The sequence below is a fragment of the Aulonocara sp. 'chitande type north' Nkhata Bay genome, linkage group LG16, assembly GCF_057382095.1.
Source record: "Aulonocara sp. 'chitande type north' Nkhata Bay isolate Kocher_YH1m ecotype deep benthic linkage group LG16, A_spYH_male_GT1.1, whole genome shotgun sequence".
Lineage (NCBI taxonomy): Eukaryota > Metazoa > Chordata > Actinopteri > Cichliformes > Cichlidae > Aulonocara > Aulonocara sp. 'chitande type north' Nkhata Bay.
The window spans coordinates 2,497,501-2,504,842 of NC_141359.1; the positions used below are offsets into that span (position 1 = coordinate 2,497,501).

The 7,342-nt window shown below is 37.3% G+C and overlaps 1 long non-coding RNA gene across 2 annotated transcripts in view; it reads left to right on the forward strand.

Annotated features, from left to right (window-relative positions):
* The window catches only part of LOC147310792 (uncharacterized), a 7,675-nt gene extending 929 nt beyond the window's left edge, over nt 1-6,746 (forward strand). Inside the window, exons 1-4 of one of the 2 annotated variants that reach the window (XR_015125537.1) lie at nt 1-140; nt 1,626-1,657; nt 2,783-2,809; nt 5,803-6,746. The exon at nt 1-140 is cut by the window's left edge and continues 929 nt beyond it. This is a non-coding gene — a long non-coding RNA (uncharacterized LOC147310792). The remainder of the gene's footprint in view (nt 141-1,625; nt 1,658-2,782; nt 2,810-5,802) is intronic. The other variant, XR_015125538.1, reaches the window with a different exon arrangement.
* Nucleotides 6,747-7,342: the final 596 nt, after the last annotated feature.

The following is a 7,342-nucleotide window of genomic DNA, read 5'->3' on the forward strand; positions in this document are numbered from 1 at the left end:
TAAACAAAGAAGTTTAGTGAATCTTTTTGACAACAGAGAGTGATGCAGTATTGATGCTGATTTGAGTTTTCTGATCCTGTATTTTTGTTCTTTGTCTTTTGTTACACAGAGTGAAATAAAGCTTGGTTTTGCCTTTGCTGGTAAGTAAACAGTGATTGTAACTGAAGCAATATGAAATTGGGATTGTGTAACCTTTTTTAGCAATTTACATACAATAGTTTGGCTTTTTGTGATATCTTGCCTGTAGCTGACGCTGAAATGTTTGTGTGGGTTGCCATGACAACACCAAAGTGAATCTGAGATCGTTATTGTTTTCTATTTGTTTTCTTTATTTGCTTCTCATGCTTGTGTACATTTGCAGTAGGAAAGGTAATCTATGAATCCAGTGATATATCCTGCTTATAAGAAATGTTTCTGTTAAAATATTATTGTGAAGTAGTCACTTCCTGTGAGTTGCGGGAACCGGAAGTTGTGCGCGGGAGAGACAAGACAGAACGGTAACACGGCGGACTTTTCGGAATATACAACTTTTCTACTGCTGGTTTTGCAAGGCGTACACGGTAAAAAATCATTATGCTGTTATTTGTTTAACACTTGTGCACCTTGTGAAAGGAAATAAGTGGCTGAGATGAATATCATATGTGCTATCGATATTATTTTACTTGTTTCTAGTTTTCACGGTGCTCCATGATTGTGAGAGGAATAAAAGAATTGTGGACATCAGTACGAAGCGTGGATTCTTTCGACCAGAGTAGAAACATTGCCATTTGCTCATGGGCAAAAACACATTTAGGATTTATAAGCAGTAAAGCCCCCCCCCCCCCCCCCCCCCCACTAGATCTCTGAGTGTCCCTAAAAATGTCCCTGAAGTTTAATAGGCCATTTATGTCTAATTTTAAAGGCTTATCAAAGCATTTCTGTAGTAATTATTGTTTTTATTACACATGTTAAGGCCATTTGAGACTCTGCAATTAAATTTTGCCCTCTTTAGACTAAAGTGAGTTCATTTTGTCTGAGGTACAGTGCTGAGAAAAGTCTTTCTTCCTTGCAGATTTATTTTGTTCATGCTTTTTTGTCACATGTTTCAAATCATCTAACAGGGATGATATGAATAAATACAAAAAAGCATTTTAAAGTGATGATTTCACGTATGAAGCAGAGAAAACCAAACCAGAGCTATCTGTTCTAATGTGAGAACATGCTGGTCTCTAATACCCAGCTGTGGAAGCCCTGATACGAAGAACTACCATCAAGCATTTATAGTATCAAGTATTATTTGTGATTGTTGCACGCTTTGAAACTGTGATGTTATCATTTGATCAAGTGTGCAGTGCGAGCAAATCATTGCTTGTGGTATCTGCTGTGTTATGTAATAGCACCAACGTATTAGAGCTTTACGTTCATGAGGAATTTCTGTGGAATTGCAGATGGATAAAACGACACATCACCTTAATAAAGACAGAAATCTTTAATAAGGTGCAGAAAGAGAAGATGGGGTGTTTATAGTAAAGCTGTTGTAAACAAAGAATTTAACAGATTTTTTTTTCACTACAGATTGTGATGCAGTATTGACTCTGATGCTGATTTCAGTTGTCTGATTCTGTATTTTTGTTCTTTTGTTACAGAGTGAAACAGAACTTCGGTTTTGCCTTTGCTGGTAAGTAAGCAGCAATTGTAACTGCAGTAATATGACATTGTCACTGTGTAACATGTTTAGCAACTTACCTAACGTAGTTTGGTTTTTGTGACATTACCATTTATTGATGAGCAAAAACAAATGGTCAGAATTTATACCTTGTAGCAGCAAAGGCCCCACACATGACCTCTGACTGTCCCTGAAGTTTAACAGGCCATTTGTGTCTGATTTTTATGTTTGAACACAAACAACTGTTTTTATACAGTTGTTCATGTTCTCCGTTTGTTTATGGATTTACCTAGCAGACATAACTATGAACGCATTTTAGGTGAGTTAGTGTAAGTGGTAGCTTAAACACTTAAGAGCACCACAGTTGTTGATTTATATCTTCACTCATATTCTGCTTATGTATTACATTAAAGTCAGACCACTATAGAAGTATTTTTGCCTGAGTGAACAGAAGTGGTAGGTTAAACATTTAAGCAATAATAAAAGACTAAGAGAACCAGAGTTGTGAGTAGGCAATGTTGTGTATGTTAAAGCCTGTGTGTAATTTATGTACACTAAGTTTAAATCAGTTTCTTAATAAGTTGCTTGATACAATGTGTTTGAAAATTATATATAAAAGGGAAATATTGCAAAATACAAAAAGATTCCTGCCAACAGGTACAATGGAAGGACTTTTTATTATAATTTTTAAGAAATTAATTGCAAAAATGGCGTGCCACTGTTGTTACTATAACATGTCAGAATTTACATGTATTTTAGGATTTACATATTCAGATCAGAACTAAAACCTAATGAGGTTTTCCGTTGATTCTAACAGTTGTGGTTTTTCCACACTTTATTAAGCACTGACTTGTGATAGAAAATGATGGAGCTAAAAAGCCATAATCTGTACCAACAAATATTGGTGCCTCTTCTTTGCACTTCTGTAGTATGCATGCCTTTATTACACATGTTATCGTCATGTGAGACTCTGTAACTAAAGTTTGTCCTCTTTAGACTACAGTGAGTTCATAAAGGCTTGAAGAAATTGAGGATCTTACTAGTTATTTCATGTCACAGTAAATTGGATTGTGTGTGAAGAGGTTCAACAGTGTAAGTCATTAAACAGTGATCTGATGTGTTGTTTCCTTTCTCTAGGATACTGATCTGATCGTCGCAAGTCTGGTAAGTATAGGTTTTGTCTGCAGTACAGTGCTGAGAAAGGTCTTTCTTCCTTGCAGATTTATTTTGTTTATGCTTTTTTCACATGTTTCAAATCATCTAACAAGGATGACCTGGATAAATACAAAAAGCAGTTTTAAAGTGATGATTTCATTTTTGAACCAGAACAACCTGGTCTAATGTAAAAACATATTGGTCTCTAATACCCAGCTGTGGATGCCCTGATAGCAACAATTACCATCAAGCATTTACAGTAACTGGTAATGACTGGTTTACATCACTGGTTGATTTTGGTCCACTATAATTTCAGAATTGTCTTAATTAGATCCAAACAGGACAGGCAAAAAAAGAAAAGAAAAAAGTCTTAATTAAGTCCCAATATAGGGTTTTCAAGTCATACCAAGTACCACGGTGGTTAGCACTGTTGCCGCACAGCAAGAAGGTCCTGAGTTTAATTCCAACATCAGGCTGGGGTCTTTCTGTGTGGAGTTTGCATGTTCTCCCAGTGTTTGCGTGGGTTCCCTCCGGGTACTCCGGCTTCCTCCCACCGTCCAAAGACATGCAGCTTGTGGGGATAGGTTAATTGAATAATCCAAATTGTCACTAGGTGTGTATCTGCGAATGAATGTGAGTGCGAATGGTTGTCTGTCCCTGTGTGTTGGCCCTGCGACAGACTGGCGACCTGTCCAGGGTGTACCCTGCCTCTCGCCCTATGACAGGTGGGATAGGCTCCAGTGCCCCCTGAAAAGGATAAGCGGAAGCGGATGGATGGATGGATGGATGGATGGATGGATAGGGTTTTCAAGTCATACCAAGTATCTTAATTTCATTAAAGTCCAGACTGATTCGTTTACACCAAGTGTTTTGTTTCATTCATTCAATTGGACTTGCTTGTGTGCTTCAGATCCTAAGTGTGATTAAACTTAAGCCCAGGACCTGATGAGTTGATGTAGGTCCTGAAGTAGTAAAGGAACTCTGGGACATCACAGTAACAGCACCATGTTTGACTTTAATGCTGGTGTTTTTCTCTCACTATAGATGATTCAGTTTAGTGCAGTTAGTCAGCACAGCTCTTGGTTATCATCGAGATATTATTAGGCAACTTGTTTTTGCCTGTTCAGCTACAACGTCTGGGAGGGTTTCTGTTTTCTGGGGTCTCCAGATCCTTAGAAATCTCTTTGTAAACCTTTACAGAACTATATGTGTTTGTTTCACATTAGAGCAGCTCACGACTAGCAGTTTAGGGACAATTAAATATTCACATAGGGCAGGGGTCTCAAACTCCACTCTTCAAGGGCCGGTGTCCTGAAGCTTTTCCACGTGTCCCTGTTACAAAACACCTGAATAACATTTGTAGGTCATTAGTGAGAGTATAGAATTTGACTGTGTTGAAGTGGCATCCCCGAAGACTGTTCAAATTTAAGTAATTTAAGTGTTTGGAAAAATGTACTTCTAAAAGTACTTTCATTGCATCATGTTCATTCACTCATGAGCTGCTATAACATGAATCAAATGGCTGAATTACCACCTCAGCATGCAGTCACGTTCTGTAGAGTTTTGCTAATGACCTACTAATGTTATTCAGGTGTGTTGCAACAGGGACACATAGAAAAGTTTCTGGACACCAGGCCTTAACGACCAGAGTTTGAGACCACTGGTGGTAGGGCATTGTGGATTTCAAAAGCTTCTTCCCTTAAATCACTGCCTAAAAACTGCTTTTTGTAATTTGTCATAATGACTTGCAAAATATAGGTGGGATGAAAACATAAACATAAGACATTTTATAGTGGCCTGATATTTTTATCAAGGCTGTTTTTTGAAAATAATCCTGCCCTAATTTACAAAAGATGAACTGTCTGAAAGTCATGTGTTTGTTTGTTTGTTTAAGAAATGTGGGAATCTCCAGCAAAGATCTTACATGCAACAGCTCAGATACAGCACTCACTTCTGTTCTTTTTATCATGAAATGATCTACAAAGAAATTATCATCATACTAAATTATGGTAATTAGGCCTTTATATCAGCTATGATACGTTTATTATAGATTTAGTGTAGTGCTTATTGCTGTGTATCAAACATGCCCCAAATGTGACTGAAATATGTAGAAACTGCTGTGTAGAAACTAGCTGTCTCCAAATTTCTCATTTTGCCAAAATTCATACAGAGTGGCCTGAAACTGTCTGCTGTAACCTCAGTGTGTTGGTTTTGTTGGACCATATAATATTTACAGTAAGTTACTGTAGCAGCACGTCTTGGTTTGAGTTTAGACTTAGTTTATTGTTTTAATAGAACGTAAAAATGTCCTTATAACAGTTCCACCATCATTTGTTAAACATTGTCATTCTGTTCACTCCAATAATTTACTGTAGAAGTCTTTAGTATTTAAAGCCCTACATGTATTGTATTTTTGAGATTATAAGGCATAATGTCAATAAACAAGCCTGTTTTTAAGGCAGATTAAGCCGAACAAACAGTCAGATAAGTCCAACTTTATTCAAGTCATTCACAACAACTCTCAACACTGTTCAGTTGTAACACATAAAATACAGAACAATACACTCACTTTTTCAGTTCATTCCTCATCTACAAATCCATCAAACTCTTCATGGGTTGATCAGTTTGAAATCTGCTTCATAAGCATGTCTCTTAGCACGTGCCAGGTCCTTGTACACACACCATAATGTTATGTTGAAGCACCGTACGAATTACTCTGCGAGGGTCCTGACTATGGTAGCCATAATGCTCTGACAATACATCAAGCAGCGCGGCTTTGTAGCTTACCGAAGTATTACTAAAATATTTGACAGAATTTTGAGCGCTGTGTACCACAGAAATCCCGTTTGAGGTCAGTAAGCATAACCAGAATCGATACACTAGGCACATTGTATATTTTTGAGAAAATGACAGGATTTTAGGTGTGCCATATAGTCTGAAGAATATGGTAAATCCAAGCATGTTGGAAATATGACTAATTCCAGTCCTTTTGTGTCTTACAGGTGACCTGCTGCAGAAGATCCTCTCTCTCTCTATCATTATAAGCAATTCTGTCTATCCTATCACTCTCCCAACTCTATCTAATTTGAAAGCCATTCTATCTTGTATCCCTCTATCTCTACCGCTCTATCTAATTTGAAAGCCATTCTATCTTGTATCCCTCTATCTCTACCGCTCTATCTAATTTGAAAGCCATTCTATCTTGTATCCCTCTCTCTACCGCTCTAATTTGAAAGCCATTCTATCTTGTATCCCTCTCTCTACCGCTCTAATTTGAAAGCCATTCTATCTTGTATCCCTCTATCCCTACCGCTCTATCTAATTTGAAAGCCATTCTATCTTGTATCCCTCTATCTCTACTGCTCTATCTAATTTGAGAATCCAAGTTTTCAGAAATCCTTTTCAGAATCCAATCTATCTGTTACAGAATTCTGAGAGATCTCTGCTCTCACTGCTCTTTCTTTCCTGTCTTTAAACTCTCTCACATTCAGTCATTTTGCTGGAAATTACAAGTTGAATATACAGTAGTAGAATTACAGTACAGTAGAACTTATAGTAGAAACTACTTACACAGCCCTACATTTGTCATTTTAATTTTGCATTAGACTTTAGTTTGGACTGCTAGTTTGGCTTACTTTGATCAATTGTATAAAATATCACCTTTTTATAAGTTTATTTGTAATAAGATAATCTGGTTATTTTGTAATACATACATTCAGATAAATAATAAATTAGATCCAGTCTGTTAGTCTGTTTCATTGGCTATAACATTTGACTGCAAGTTTATAGTACTATTATTTAAGGACAAACCCATTTTGTCACTCGGTGTAAGTATTCAGTTAGTATTGTCATCGAGAAGTGCCTGAGGACCCAGACTTCCTGTTTCCTGACTGCTGCAGAACATCCAGCTGAAGAAACCCCGTTTCTAAAAGAGCTACAATAAAACGCACCAAATTGTTTCCAGAGAACTTTGAATTTCCTTTATTTTTTGAGTTTGGAGTACAAATCAGCTTTTTAACATCTATTCATATATTCATAAAAACATTTTATAGTATAATAGTACATTTCTCAGATTTAACAGTAACTTGAGGAGTTATAAGTTTTTCTGTTTCAAGGTTCAGTTTTGTTTATATTTGTGTATAACCACATATAAGTTCCAGATTGTACTTCAGCAAAATGCCAAGAAAAAGTCAAAGGTCGCAGTCCCAGAAGCTTAGATGGCAAAAGCAGAAAGAACAGGTGAATGTTTCTCAGAGCAGTGAGCAGGTAAAGGTGTGTGTTTCAGCTTTTCCCAGCACAGAAGTGCAGAGCAGTGTTCAGACAGCCACAGTGTCTTATGCAGATGTGGTAAAAAGAAGTGTTCCCTCAGTGTCTGTCCCAGAGCCTGAAGTTATGCAGGTAATCCAGACTGAACCCCAGCTAACTGTACAAACACAGCATGATGGAGAGACAGCCACAGTGTCTTATGCAGATGTGGTAAAGAGAAGTGTTCCCTCAGTGTCTGTCCCAGAGCCTGAAGTTATGCAGGTAATCCAGACTGAA